The following is a 16489-nucleotide window of genomic DNA, read 5'->3' as shown; positions in this document are numbered from 1 at the left end:
ACCTGATTTGCTTTGTCAGAAACTCCAGAAGACTCAGGTGGAGGCCTCAACAATCTCCTGGATCAAAGACTACCTGACAAACAGACCACAGTTTGTGAGACTGAAGGGTTGTGAGTCTAACCAGGTACTCAGCAGCACAGGAGCACCACAGGGGGCTGTACTCTCACCATTCCTTTTCACTCTGTACACCTCAGAAGTCCAGTACAAGACAGACTCCTGTCATCTGCAGAAATACTCGGATTATTCTGCAGTCGTGGGGTGGATCAGAGATGGACAAGAAGCTGAGTACAGGAAGGTGGTGGACCGCTTTGTGGCATGGTGTGGAAACAATCATCTCATCCTGAACGTGACTAAAACAAAGGAGATGATTGTAGATTTTAAGAGAAACAGGAATAAGTCAAAAATTATTTCCATCATGGGAGAAGAGGTGGTGGAGGAGTAGAAATACCTCAGTGTTCACCTGGACAACAGACTGGGGTGGAGATGCAACTGTGAAGCCATCTACAAGAAGGGACAGAGCAGACTGTACTTCTTCAGGAAGCTTAGGTCCTTTGGTATTTGCAGCAAGATGCTGCATATCTTCTATAAGTCTGTTGTGGAGAGTGTGATATCTTCTGCCATCATCTGCTGGGGAAGCAGCATCAGAGACAGGGACTTAAAAAATCTCAACGACCTGATAAAGAAGGCTGGCTCTGTTCTGGGGACTCCTCTGGAACCTCTGGAGATCGTTGTGCAAAGACGGATTCTTCATAAAATGAAAAACATTATGGAGAACCCTGAGCATCCTCTTCATGAGACTGTTGTACAACAACAGAGTGTCTTCAGTCAGAGGCTTCTTCAGATCTGCTGTAAGACGGAGCGCTACAGGAGATCCTTCCTGCCCACAGCCATCAGCATCTACAACGGCTCTTTAAAGAAACCTTCATAATGAGCTAGAACAACATTTAATTTCCCTTTGGGATTAATAAAGTATTTATTTTTATTATTTTTAATTGAATTTGATTGAATTGAATCACGCAGATCATTGCATCTTTACCTCTGCTTTCATGCACCAGCCTGGAATGTGAGCAACGCTGGGACCTACTGAGAGACATCAAGGACATCCTTCAATCAAACGAGGTGTGAAAATTTTGACAGGTGGGCGGGAGTTCCGGTGGCTGGGACATCCTAGGGCGGGACTTCCGGTGGCTGGGCCTTCCTGTGACGTAACCGGATATCGTCATTAATCGGATGTTGTCATTAGCCGGATATCATCATTAATCGGATGTTGTCATTAACCGGAAGTTGTCATTACAAGGAAGTGAATCTTTCTAATTGTATGTTTTTAGATGTTTTTTACATCTAAAAACAAAACATGTAGTTTCTCCACTTTAAAGGAACAGTCAATTTAATGCAGGCACATCACACAAAATTCTGATAAAAAGAGAGAACCTGACAGATTGTAAATTCATTTTGTTTTAACACAGGGGGTTATTTAGATGCTATTTAGAAAATAAGGATGAATTGGCTTCTGTTGTAGAGATGAACTGAAAAAAAAAAAAATAAAGGTTATAAAATCCTCAGACATGTCACTGTTTATTGAATTAAAGCAGACAACTTGTGTATTGTCTCAGACAGTCTTCACACCAACTGTAGTCACAAAGTAATTAAGAGGAAAATAGCACTTTCCTGGCTATAAGTCTGGAGCATTGTCTGACAATACACATCCACTGTTTAATGAATTAACGTGTCTGCGCTGTTGCTGAGGTGTCTCGGGGGGTATGGCCAAGGGGCGTAACTAAGCGCGCTAATAGGATTTCGTCATTAGGGGGCGAATCTAGAATCAACAAATTAAAAAACAGAGGGGCATTCTTCATTGTTTGTTTTAAATACTAGCTGAAAACGCAACAATTTACCTGCAGCATTCGCTGGAAAAGAACGCTTGTTGAACAATGGTTAGAGTTAAGAGAGTTTTTCATCAAACCGGGGAGAAAAGCAAGATGTGCCAAGATGATGAACAACCATCTACATCATCTATTTCCTCGTCTGAGATACCTATCGGAATTCCTTTTGTAACATACTGTTAGATAAATGTACATACATTACTCAGTTTTCATTCTACATTACTCATTTACTATCTAGATGTGCTGTTTATATTACTGATTGAGAATGGTTGTTATCTCCTTATATGCATAGAGGAATATGATGTTGCAACATGAGCACAGGATGTGAGAACAGTCTGTTTTCACATAAAGATAAACTCCCTCAGCAGTTGAAATCTCATGTAACTAGGGCATTCCTTTTCTAATAAAAGCATGAAGAGCGGAGACTGTCTTCAGAGTGTGTTTGGAAGATTGTAACTGAGACAGTCTCCGGGACACTCTCCTTGCAAGTTAAAACAAACTAACTTCTCTGTGTCTTTCTTTGTGCAGATGTTGTAATGAGTGTTGGGGTTTAAACCTAACATTTAAATGGTCCTTCGAGTCGGATTCCAAGATACCTGACGATCCCAGCGGGTGAGAGAGATCCAGGTAAAACTCCGTGGCCACGGTAAAAAGACCTTTTCCGGGACTGGTTCTCCCTGGCAAGCTGGAATCCAAGGGTTGACGGAACTCCAAAGACGCAGAGAAGTGTGAGTAAATCTTATGATTAAAAAGAGGGATGAATGACAAAAGAATAAAATAGTAAAACCCTGACAATTCTAGACACTATCAGGTACAAGAGAAGAATACAGTTAAATTCCGCAGGAGGGTAGACTCCCTTAGTTGAAATAGACTAATTAAATTCTACGTTAAGGACGGCGGAGTCCTCTGTTAGGAAACTAATAAAAGGAGCGAGTGAGTGTGAGAGTGGAAAAATAGCCACCACTAGGTGACTGTTTTTCATATAAATTAAACAAGGAACAAATGGTGAGCCGTTGCGGATGCATGTAGGCAAGAAAATTCCACCTTAACGGGTTGAAGTGAATTTTACTGCAACAGGTTAGTTGATCACCATCTTGTTTAAAAAGTATTTCCAGTATTTAGAACACACCAGGTGTTAAAACCATATTGGAACTAAAAGTCACCTAAAAATGGGTAAGGGACAAAGTAAAGAAAAACAAAAGTTACTTGATAATTTATCCTGCAAAGATTGGAAAGTAGTAGAAAAGGAAGAACCAACAGCTGTGGAACCATTATGTTACTGGGTAAAACATTATAACTTTAATGGAAAGTTATCCACGGATGCCTTAAAAGACTTACAAGGTAAAATAGCTAACAAATGTAAACAAAATGAAAAACAAATGAAAAGAGAAGATTATGCACAGACAACGGTATGGTGTAAAATAGCAAAACAATGAGAGGAAGGTAAAAGAGTGGCGCGACAAAGAAGGGAAGAAAAGAAAAAAGAGGAAAAAGAAAAACAGGCAGGTAAAGAAAAAGAAAAAGGAATAATGTTTCACCGAAAGGAAGATGATGAATATTCAGGTCCTTATGCAGCCTTACAGCAACAATTAGCCCAACAAGATGAAGAGGCGGCTGGGGAAGATGAAATAACTGAGCCTACGGCTCCCCCTGCCGCCCCATTTCCCGAAAAACCACCTAAATATACATCAAAAGATATAGGAAATAAGCATAAATTACGGAAACATGGCGCAGTAGGAAGCTGGTCAACAACCCTATCTGGGGACTTTAATAGGGTGTTAAGCCCTCCCAGGGAACCTCAAAAGTTACTAAGTTTTGAGGAAGAGGGACTTGAAGTACAGACTGTCCCTCTGATAGAACTTCCAAATCCACGATCAGGACAGGATGATCCGGCTGTAATAAGGGTATATCGAACATGGACACAAGATGATATTAAAAAGGCAGTAGAGGGCATTCCCCACCCTAGAGAAGATGTTGAGGAATGTTTGAAACAAATGGAAGACCTCAGACGTTCTTATCACCTGAACGGAGCAGAAGTACAACAGGTGTGGATGTGCAAGTTAGGCCCTGACTGGTTTCATGTTAAAGGAACTTATACGCCTACTCAAGCAGATGGTACCAACCGAGTTGCTGACAGTAATGATCTGACAGAACATGTGAACCCCCTATTGGAAATAATTATAGCTAAATATAAAAAGAGAGCAAATTACACTGAAATAGGAAGGTGCCGACAGAAACCAGATGAACCATTTGATGAATATAGAGCAAGAATGGGAACGGTGTTCAAGGCTCACAGTGGTCTAGAACCAACAACAGTTAAAAAATGCACTCCATTCAGGTTCGTCACCTGAAATACATGGCTGGGTAAACCGCCATTACATAGGAATGAGTGGAGGCTCATTACAGGATTACATCAACCATGCCCTGCATGCAGAAAAAGTTATAAAAAGTAAAAAGACCAAACAAAAAGACACAGTGTTCTACCACGAGGAAGAGACAGCCTGTTTTGATAATGCAGTTTATTACCAACAAACACGAGGCAGGGGGCGTGGTAGAGGTCGAGGAAGAGGTAGAGGCAAAGGACATTTTGGAGCACAAAATCCAAGAGCATGCTGGTCCTGTGGAAAAGAGGGACATATGGCTAGAGACTGCCAAAGTAGCTCTGCCCAACAAAACTATAGTGCGCAACTAGCACCAGAGCCGCAGGGGAAACTGAGCAGACAACCCCTTGGTGAAATGACAGAAAGGGTACTTTTGACTGAGGAGGGAGAAAATATATTAAATCTGGAAGAACTGTTCTATTTAGAAAAAATTAGACCAGAAATAACATTGATAGTACAAGGCACACCTACCACGTTCCTTTGTGATTCTGGAGCATGTAGAACCACCCTCAGAGAGCCACTACCACATGCAAAGCCTAGTGGAAATTATGCTGTGGTCAGAGCAGCCCAAGGAGTGACAAAAAGGGTTACTGAGACTGAACCCATATGGCTCAGAGACCCGGAAGGAAAAACATGCCAACTTTCGGTACTGACATTGCCAGAATGTCCAGTAAATCTATTAGGTAGAGATGCAATGGTCGCCTTACAACTAATCATATTGCCAACTCCTGATGGATTAAAAATAGCTAGGGAAAGGCCTGAAAATGTATATGTAATGCAGGGATTGGGAAGCCCAAACTATTACTATACATTGGACATCCCAAATAAAGCACCAACTTCCACGGGGTCATTTCTCGTAGATGAAGGACAAAATTCCATACAAAACCCTCAGGATGTAATGTCACCTGATGACCTACATGTTACAATGTGGTACACAAACAAACCAGACACCAAATACAAAAGCGAATTTGACAAAATCACTCCAGTAAAAATAACAATGTCATATGTGTACTCAGACGTGACAGCAAATGCCACAGCTGCAGTAATACTGCCAGATACAGTCAAAAGGTTGTTTAGACAATACTCAGAACCTCATATCTCACTGTGTAAAGAGACAACTGAAGAGTGGAAAAACTTGGGCCAATTAGTAAACAGTGGTGAAAGAGCAAGAGATTGGGTTGCAACAGGTGTAAACACCTGGTACAGTCAATCAACCCTGATGACAAAAAAGGCATTGTTTTGGACAGTGACTGTCCAATCCAGAGTGCATCTAGACAAAAAGGAAAAGTGACATATCTTCTTTACTAAGGAACAAGAGGAACTGTTGAAGCTGGTTCCTGAAAAACTATGGTCTCAAGGGCCAACAGATGTTGGCCTAGTCAAAACAGCGCTTCCTGTTGTAATAAGACCCAAAACAGAAAACAGGCCTAGAGTGAAACAATACCCGCTAAAACCTGATGCAATGATAGGAATTGAACCAGTTATTACAGATTTGAAAAAGGCAGGAGTGTTGATTGAATGTGCTGAGTCACCCTGTAACACTTCTATATCCCCTGTAAAAAAGGCACCTCCATCTGTAGGGTGGAGGATGGTTCAGGATTTACAAGCAGTTAATAACGCAGTCATTCAAAGATCGCCGTGTGTAGCAGATCCACACACACTGTTGAATTCTCTGAACCCAAAAGCTAAGTTTTTCACTGTAGTGGACATAAGCAATGCATTTTTCTCTGTGCCACTGCATAAAGACAGTCAGTACTGGTTTGCTTTCACATTTAAAGGAAAAAGGTACACCTACACAAAGTTACCTCAGGGATATTGTGAGAGTCCAACAATCTACTCTCAAGTTTTGACCTCCAGTCTGTCCACCTTCAAGCCTCCACAAAACAGTCAACTATTAACATATGTAGATGACATACTGGTGGCATCAGAAACAGAAGAAGCATGTAAACAGGACACTTTAGCTCTCCTAACACATCTAGCAGGAGAAGGCCATAAAGTAAGCAAAAGCAAGTTGCAATTTTGCAAAGAAACAGTAAAGTATTTGGGTCATCAATTAAGTTCAGGAGGAAGAACAATAATGGAAGAGAGAAAAACAACAATATTACAAGCACCAAAACCAATAACAAAAAAGCAAACATTAAAAGACATGCAACAACAATCACCAAAGCAGGAACAACAACAATGGCAAAGAAAAGGGGCACAATTAAAAGATGGCATTTTCACCTGACCAGAAAATAAACCAATCCTACCAAAAAAACTTATACAAATGGGCAGCAAGATTGAGTCATGGTAAGTCACATGTCTCAACAGGAGGGATGACAGGATTGGTAAACCAAGTATACACAACCTATGGATTCAACTCCTATTCAAAAAATTTTGTAGAAGCTGCTTAGTATGTGCAAAACACAATGCCCAAGGGAACTTAAGGCCAAAAAGGGGACAATTTCCCAAGGCCAAATACCCTTTTCAACATATCCACATGGATTTCATAGAACTAAACAACAGCGAAGGGAAAAAGTATTGTTTAGTAATAATAGATTCATTCTCAAAATGGATAGAACTATTTCCAACAAAAACACCAGATGCATTAACAGTGGCAAAAGCCTTATGCAAAGACATAATACCAAGGTATGGTATTCCAGAGAAAATTTATAGTGACAACGGTACACACTTTGTTAATCAAATCATTAACAAAATAGGACAAGCCTTCCACATAGACCTAAAACACCACTGTGCTTATCATCCACAAAGCACTGGGCTAGTAGAAAGAATGAATGGGACTATAAAGAACAGGTTAAGAAAATGCATGGAAGAAATTGGAAGACCATGGACTAAATGCATGGATTTAGTAAAACTCTATATCAACATAACTAGCTCAGATGGATTAACACCCTATGAAATTGTGTTTGGGAGACCTTACAGACTGCCATATTTTAAAAATATGTGGGAAACAGATGATGAAAGCACACTGGCAGATTATATGAGAAAGATGTTACAACAAAGACAGCAAAACAATGAGAAAACTAATGATGATGAAACTTCTGTGTCTACGCAGGGAATACCGTTAGTTGAACCAGGTGACTGGGTCCTGATAAAAAGCATAAAGAAGAAGCATTGGCATTCACCTAAGTGGGAAGGGCCCTATCAGGTGTTGTTGACTACTGGAACTGCGATTAAGATTGCAGAAAGGAACTCATGGATCCATCTAAAAAGAATAATAGAACATGACTAAAATAAATTTCTCAATAGCAGTGTTTACTCTAACTATCATTGTTTGTGTTGTAGTGATAGCATTGTGGTATCTGTTGTAGCATTGTAGCTCTTCATCTGACCTTCAGAGGTAGTCCGGCTACAAAGGGGGCTGCAATTATAGTTTGCAGTTGTCTCAAACCGGTGAAGATTGTCCACAGCTCTGCTACAGGTTTTTAGGAAGGGCTCCAATCTACAGAAAGATGTTCACCCCTACACACAAAAAGATATTGATAATAGGGAGCATCATCTCAATCATAGTTGTAAGTGCCCTGTTAATATGGGAAAGAAATCACAAAATGCAAAAAAGAAGAGCAGGGTACTATAATCCTAATCGATCCAAAATCCAACATGAAATATTAAAAAACCCCTGTAAAACTACAGATGGGGATAGCAGTAGAACAAAAGAACTGTATTTCTGCTATCAAACTAACAGAACACAGACTGTGTTCACTTTTGATCGAAACTTGCAAATAGGGGGCTATGGGGCAAACAGCTGGGATGGGTATGACTGGTATCTAGATTGTAGTGGTATGAAACAATCAAGATGACCCTACTTACATAGACAGCATAGGAATACCAAGAGGGGTCCCTGATGAATATAAATTAGCAGATCAAGTATCAGCAGGCTTTGAATCCACCATATGTTGGTGGTGTACAATCAATAAAACTGTAGACAGAATCAACTACATCCATTATAATGTGCAGAGATTAGGAAACAAAACTGAAGAAGGTTTCTCCGCTATCCATGAACAACTGTCAGCTACCTCACTTATGGCTTTCCAAAATAGAATTGCCGTTGACATGCTCTTAGCTGAGAAAGGAGGTGTTCGTTCCATATTTGGTGGTCAGTGTTGCACTTTTATACCAAATAACACCGCAGCTGATGGAAGCCTGACTAAAGCGTTGGAAGGCCTTAGATCACTCAACGACAAAATGAAAGACCATTCTGGAGTTGACACCTCAATGTGGGATGGTTTTGGGGAAATGTTTGGAAAATATAAACAACTAGTGTTTTCTATATTAATGTCTATTGCTGTGTTTGCAGCTATTCTCAACTTATGTGGATGTTGTTGTATTCCTTGTATAAGAGCCTTGTGTTCTCGAATAATCACCTCTGCTATACAACCAGTTAAAACAGAGCTCTCAGAGATGTATGCCCTTATAAGACCAGACGAGGACTCAGATGAAGACCCTGATGAGACAAGCAACGAAGAGACGTCTCTGCATTTTCCAGACTTGTATCCAGACCCTGATGGTTATTAGGGAGGTCCTCTGAGTGTAACTTTTTAGCATTGCAATGATTTCATGACTGAAAATCTGAAAAGAAGTAGTCACTGAATGATGTTTGAAATTGATATAATGCTAAACTGAATAAACAGGAGGGAAATGTTAGATAAATGTACATACATTACTCAGTTTTCATTCTACATTACTCATTTACTATCTAGATGTGCTGTTTATATTACTGATTGAGAATGGTTGTTATCTCCTTATATGCATAGAGGAATATGATGTTGCAACATGAGCACAGGATGTGAGAACAGTCTGTTTTCACATAAAGATAAACTCCCTCAGCAGTTGAAATCTTATGTAACTAGGGCGTTCCTTTTCTAATAAAAGCATGAAGAGCGGAGACTGTCTTCAGAGTGTGTTTGGAGGATTGTAACTGAGACAGTCTCCGGGACACTCTCCTTGCAAGTTAAAACAAACTAACTTCTTTGTGTCTTTCTTTGTGCAGATGTTGTAATGAGTGTTGGGGTTTAAACCTAACACATACTCTGCAGATGATGATTCAACTTCACCAACAACAATGTATGAAAAACAGGCCTCAGGTCAGCTAAGACGTACATCTCTTCTGTGTGAAACCCCAGTAACAATCTACAGGCATACGCGCCGTGAAATGGATGCCCCGAAGAAATCAACATATTACCTATGCAAGGTACAAAGGCCTCCGTTCGACACTCTGCAGGAAGAGTGGTCTTTGGAACCATATGGACTCAGCGGTAGCTGGGGGTATATTTTCATGTACGAAATAGGAGAGCTCTGCCTGTATCAATTGGATCAAGACGAGGTATTTAATGGATCATTGGCTCTGTGTACTCTCACCCACAACGACTGGGCTGTCTTACGGCTGGCAATCCCACACCTTAACAATAACCCTGAATCAGTCTCAGTGTACGAAAGGGAGGATGAAGATGAAAGCTCTCCTCGACCAGCAAAAAGGATGAGAATGTGTCCTTCCGATGTTGAAATAGCTGCGAGAGAACCTCTCTTTAGTGCAGTGTGGGGGTCAAAAACAACAGCAAATGGCCGCTGGTCTTTTCAGACAAGCAAACGCAAGAATAACCAGACGACCCCCTCAGATCTGTTTGTGTTGGAGGCATTCAATCAGAACTGCGGTGTATTCGACACTGTGCTGGCTCTACCGTATGATGCTTGGGTTGAGAAGATGAATGAAATTGAACAGCGTCTTTCCAACCTTTTCGAAAACTCACGCTGCTGGATTGATGTTATGTCAGTGAAAAGAATCCTGACGTTCCCTGTTGTGGATCTAAAGCCCACCCTCTTTTGAGGACCCACCCTCTTTTGACGACCCACTCCCCTTCTTGAGGACCCTCCCACCTTCCTGCGCTATATATCAGGATCTAACTGCGAGCTCACAGACTCTTCTTCTTCATAACGGCGGGCGGCAGACCTTGAGAATGTATGGAGCGTACGGGAAAACACCATACTGGGACCTCTACAGCCAGCAAGAAGAGACCGTTTTCTCTCCTGATCATGATGATAAAAGCTTCAACACCTGAAGACAAGAGGGTGATCGTGGAGGACGAGGCAACCATCAGCTACTCACCCTCCCCACAAACTCCAGACCCGATATCTGCCCCTCAGCCTTCACCAGAGGAGGAGGAGAGTAATCAGGGTGATGAAATTGACGGCTGGATCTCAAGCGCTCTCATCAATACGGTGAAAACAGCAATACTTCATTTATTCAACATAACCTGTTTGAACTATGTCAAAGAAACCTGTTACGGGAACCACCCGAGCCAACGACAGCATCAGTGCCTGGAGATATTGGAGGAGGAGTATTACCAAATCAACTTTCAACGCATCGTGCGACGACTCGTAAACCCCAAGCTCCTTCCTGCTATTCAGAAACTTCTGACACTTCGACGCATACAAGCAGATGACTTCAGAGTGAAAACGATTGCTGAGACAGTTTTATATGAACTGAAATCGGTACAAGGCTTCCATAGTGCAATCACTGATATGTACGATAAGGTGAGCGGTAATGATTGTCTCAAGCAGCTTAACTCTGTCTCAGAGTGCTACGATCCGATCTCAGATGATTGATGACTTGTTTTGTCTTTTCTGTATTCTCTCTCGGCTTTCTACTGGTATACATATATATAACAGTTTTGTTTTTTAAAGATTGCAGTGTTTGAATTGATCTTTATTATCCGAATGTGTTTTTTCTGTTTCTCTATTAAATACGGGTACAAAATAAAAAAAGAAGTATAAATATACCCTCAGGTGTTTTTTTTCTTCATTATTTAACAAGTAGTCGTCAGAGTGAGCATAAAACTGGGATGTCTGAAAGAAGGATCATGAAAAATGTATATTACAATCCATCAAATCCTGGAAGTTTAGGGGGTTTAGAAAGGTTGAGGAGGGTTATACAAGATGAAACGGGGAAGAAGGTAGCGGTTGAAAAAGTTAAAGATTTTTTATCGGGAGAAAATACCTATACTCTACATAAACCTGCAAGAATAAAGTTCCAGAGAAACAAAGTTTTTGTCACCAGACCATTGAGACAGTTCCAAGCCGATCTCTGTGACATGCAAGCTCTGGCCAAGGAAAATGACGGTTACAATTATTTATTAACAGTCATTGATATATTGTCAAAGAGGTCATATGTACGTGTTTTGAAGAGGAAAACTGCTGCAGAGGTGCTAAAGGCTTTTGAATCAGTTTTTAAAGAAAGTCAGGTCCCAAAAAAACTTCAGACTGATGCAGAGAAATAATTTTTTAACAAGAAATTTAAGCTTCTAATGGAGAAACACGGTATTGAACATTTTGCCACAGCAAGTGAAGCAAAAGCCTCTGTGGTTGAGAGGTTTAACTGTACGTTAAAAACAAGGATGTGGAGATATTTTACTGCTAACAACACCCGGCGGTACATTGACGTCCTGCAAAATTTTACTAGAAGCCACAACCATACCTACCACACCAGCATTAAAATGAGCCCAATGGAAGTGACCTCAGAAAATGCCTTTCAAGTGTTTCAGAATCTGTACGATGTTACCTCCAACAGATATTGCAGGGCCTCAGTGACAATGTTTAAACAAGGGGATCTTGTCAGAATATCCAAGGTACGTGGAGTGTTTGACAAAAAATACAAACAGAGTTTTACGGATGAAGTGTTTACAGTGTATGAGCGGATACCCCGATCTCCTGTATAAAAACTCAAAGATTTGGATGGAGAACCTATTGAGGGTTCTTTTTACGCTGAGGAACTTCAAAAAGTAAAAATATTTAAGGACAAGATGTATCAAGTGGAGAAAATATTAAATCAACGCACCGTCAAGGGTGTCAAACAGGTTTTTGTACGCTGGAAAAATTGGCCTGAGAAATTCAACAGTTGGATCAAGTTTGATGAACTACAAAACGTATAAAATAGGTGTGTGCTAAAACCTAACGATTCATACAGCATCATGGAACGCAAGGCAGAGGATGACGGTTTTTACATTACCCTTCCCTCTAACGCTAGCATGGAAGTGTTTAAAAATAATACCAGTTCGAGTTTCCGTGTAAATTTAGCTCAACATATTGATTTAGAAGGCCAATGGATGGTTGTATTAGAGATTTCATATCCTCATACATGGCATAATTTACCGGATTATGATGCCTACTTTGAATGGAGGAAGGTTGGCGATGTGGAGATCAATACGCAAAGGATCAGAAGTTGCTACTATAACAGCGATATTCAACTCAAGACAGAGATGGAAATAAAAAATAAAAAAAATGAACTCGGGTATCCGCATTAAATTCAGCAAAGTTCAAAAGAGATTTATATTTCAAGCAAGCGGTCCGTATGAAATACGCTTCTTCAACACTCTGGCTTATATGATGGGCGTGAAACCAGGGGAATGGATTCATGTATCTGAACCAAAACTGGCTCCTTTTCCGGCAGATATAAAGGCTGGTTTCTATCACCTATACTGTTACAGCGACGTGGTCAGCCCACAAATAGTAGGCGACACTTTTGCGCCTTTACTGCGGACCGTCAAAGTACAAGGCGACTTCAGTGATATGGTTACTCTGACGTTTAACCCCGCCCACTACCTTCCAGTTTCCAGAAGACATATTGAAAATATCCATATAGAAATTAAATCGGACCAAAATGTTCCTGTAAATTTCGTCTATGGTAAGACCATCGTCAGACTACACTTCAAACCGGTGATATCACAACGTAGCCTGAGATAAATTTTATTTGTATAAACGGAGATATATATAACCTCTAAGACTGATTGATTATCCTTCATATTACCCTGGTCCTTCAACACTGCATCAAGCAGGCAAGAGAGAACATGGCACAGCTAAGTCTGAGACGTGATCCAAATCGCTTTGTAAATTACTATGTAAGTCAATCAGGCCGTAATCTGCCAGGGTTTTATGGGGCCCCGGTCATGTACGGACGCTGAATCGGATCATTATTTTCAAAATTATTCCGCTTCGTATCCCCTCTGGTTAAAAAAGGATTTGCTATTGCAAAACCCCATCTTAAAACGGCTGCATCAAATATCGCTTCGGATGTCATCGGTAGAGCCGTGAGTAAAATGAGTGGTTCTACACGCACCGAAGGTCAAGAAGGTTCAGGAATTATGGTTTTATCCAAAAGACCCAGAACAACACCCCCTGGTGATCGTTTAAGGACAGTTAAAAAACAACGACAAACGCGAAAAAGGAGATCAGTTGGAGCTGACAAACGAAGAGGAAGGAAGTCATCCGCAAGTTTTGATATATTTAAATAATGGCTCTTTTACATAACAAATCATCAGAGTGCACCCTGGCAGAGTTGGACTTATTTTCTGCCCCGATGACGCAGCTATCGATTGAAGATAAAATTTACACCGAGATCCAGCCTTTATCAGCAATCACCGATGGATGCCCGATTGAGTTTTTCATTCCGGGAGATGGAGAAAAGTATCTAGATCTCAACGATACGCTGTTGCATCTCAGAGGGAAAATTACTAACGAGGATGGAACAAACCTGCCGGATGATGCACCTGTAGGGCTCATCAACTACCTGTTAAACACCATCTTCAGTCAGTGTGACGTCACTCTCGGAGATCGAGTGATTTCACAATCCAGCGCTACACATCCATACAGAGCCATGATTGAGACATTGTTAAACTTTTCTGAGGATTCTTTAAAAAGCCAGTTCAGCTCTGGTCTTTTTTATAAAGACACTGCAGGGGCTCTGAACTCTATTGTTACAACTAACGGCCCTAACCAAGGTCTTAACAGCAGAGCAGGCTTTACGGAAAATTCCAGGGAGGTACATCTCCTAGGCCCCCTGCATGCAGACATATGTTTCTGCGAGAGACTTCTTTTAAACTCTGTTGACCTCAAAATTAAACTTACAAGAGCCAACGATGCCTTTTGTCTCATGGCAGCAAGAGACTCTACTTTCAAACTCAGGATATTAGGAGCATCTCTTTTAATCAAAAAGGTTACCGTCTCTCCAGCTGTACGACTGGGTCATACTACAGCTTTAATGAAAGCAAATGCTCTGTATCCACTTTCATGTGTGAATGTAAAAACATATTCCATCCCTGAAAATTCAAGGGTATGCAACCAAGAGAATCTTTTCTTAGGCGTCTTTCCCAAGTATGTGGTGATTGCGTTACTGGATCATGACGCTTTTACAGGAACACGCAATCTCAATCCGTTTGACTTTAATCATTTTGATATGTAATATTTAGCTTTGTGTAAGGATGGCAGACAAATTCCTGCTAAAGCCTTCCAGCCCAATTTTAACCAAGGTCATTCAGTGAGAGAGTATTACAACTTGTTTACGACTACAGGACGACATCAAAAAGATCTTCCACTGAGTATAACACGTCAGGAATTTAATCAAGGATACTCTCTGTTCGCATTTAATCTTAACCCGGGTGAGGACACAGATGCTCTATCTCCAGTTTCCAGTGGGAATTTAAGACTGGAAATGCGTTTCAGAAACCCGTTGCCTCATACCACCACGCTGATCATCTTCGCTTGTTATGACTCTATTGATTCAAAGAGGCGTGTGCTGGTGGATTATTATTAATCTAATCAGACATGAATAATCATGAAATTGAGAACCTGCTGCATCATCTGTTGAGAGATTTTTTTTTTGCGGTGTGTGGCCATGCGACCAGTTCCCGCTGCTAGCTGACACATTCCCAGGGCCGGCCTACTTTATTGTGAACACACATCCTTCACACATGCCTGGAGAACACTGGTTAGCTCTGACTTTGGATGAGAATGGTCAATCCAGCTTTTTTGACTCTTATGGATTCTCTCCGGATTTCGAGTTCTACCCGTCAAGCATCGTAACATTTTTAGAAGACAGATCCTCAAAAATATTGTATCATAATAATCAGCTTCAAAACACTCTGTCCACTGTGTGCGGTCACCATTGCAGTTTTTATCTATGTCATAGAGCGTGCGGATTATCACTGCAGCAAGTGTTGTCAAAATACACCGGAGATGTGATTAAGAATGATTTAATGGTATCTAACTTTGTGAAAAAATATCAGAAATGTGTCATTAATCAAAGTTGTACATTTTATACTCACGGAACATGCTCTTTGGAGATGTTTCTGGATTGTTACGGAATTTAAATTGTCTGATTTTCTTTTTTTTTCATTGTTTGTTTTTTTTTTCTTCTTATGATTTAATATTTGTGTAATGATATCATATGTTAGTGTGTGAAGTAGAGAACGAAGCTAGACTTGAAAATATAATCAATAAATATTTTATTGAATAAAAGAAATAGGCTATATGTTTCATTTTCTTATAACGGTTTATGGTGAAAATGTAATCCATCGGGGTGGTAGTGTCATCTTACGAAGAGACTTTTTTGACTTCCCATCAGCATTTTTTGGATCTTCCAGCTCGGATCTCGACCAATGGGGGGAATGAGTTATCTGCCTTCTTCTTCTTGTTCTTCTCTGCTTAATGCTTGGTGGTGTACCCCCATATTCAATAGATGTACCCCCTGTTTTGAACTGTCTATATTCTTCACGAGCATAAGGGTTAATGACTGAAGATATGGGGATGTTTACCTCTGACAAGGTATGTAGAAAGTCTGACCACCCTTGGGGTAGCATTGCTCCAGATTTTTTAAACGGAAGGATGAGATTTTTCAACAAGTCAATCATGTGGGACCCCTTTACAACATTCCCTTTATATACAAATTAACCTCGCGAAGTCCAACTCTCACTTCTTTCGGATAATTTCATCAAAATGTACTCAGCATTTTTACGGTTATGCTTCGGTAGGCTTTTCAGTACATCCGTAACAACCTGATCCTTAGGGGCCTCGTACTGCCCCGGGCCTTGTTTTTCTTGGGACTGTTCATGTTCAGGAACCTCTGTGTCACGCTGCAGCGTTAAACTTACCCGCTGTTCTTCTTTGACACCTTGCTTAAGTAAAGTCAGATACCTCTGGAGAAGAGCATCGTATCTCTTGATTTTTTCATAAGAAGTCAAACCCGGCTCGTTTAATATCGCTCTCATTTCAGCATCCAAATTCTCCTCCGCCGTCTGTCTGATGGGCGTGTCTGACTGGGTCAGACGCTTGAATTGATGAGGGGAAATGAGAAGCATCTTCTGCGATGTTCTGAGAGATATTATCTCCTGATTATACCACCCACTAGATCACCGATCAAGGGAGCAAGAGCCGTTAAGATGGGGAGAATAAAACCAC

Source organism: Girardinichthys multiradiatus, chromosome 22 (genome assembly GCF_021462225.1).
Source record: "Girardinichthys multiradiatus isolate DD_20200921_A chromosome 22, DD_fGirMul_XY1, whole genome shotgun sequence".
Classification (NCBI taxonomy): domain Eukaryota; kingdom Metazoa; phylum Chordata; class Actinopteri; order Cyprinodontiformes; family Goodeidae; genus Girardinichthys; species Girardinichthys multiradiatus.
Note: the sequence above shows the minus strand (reverse complement) of the source record.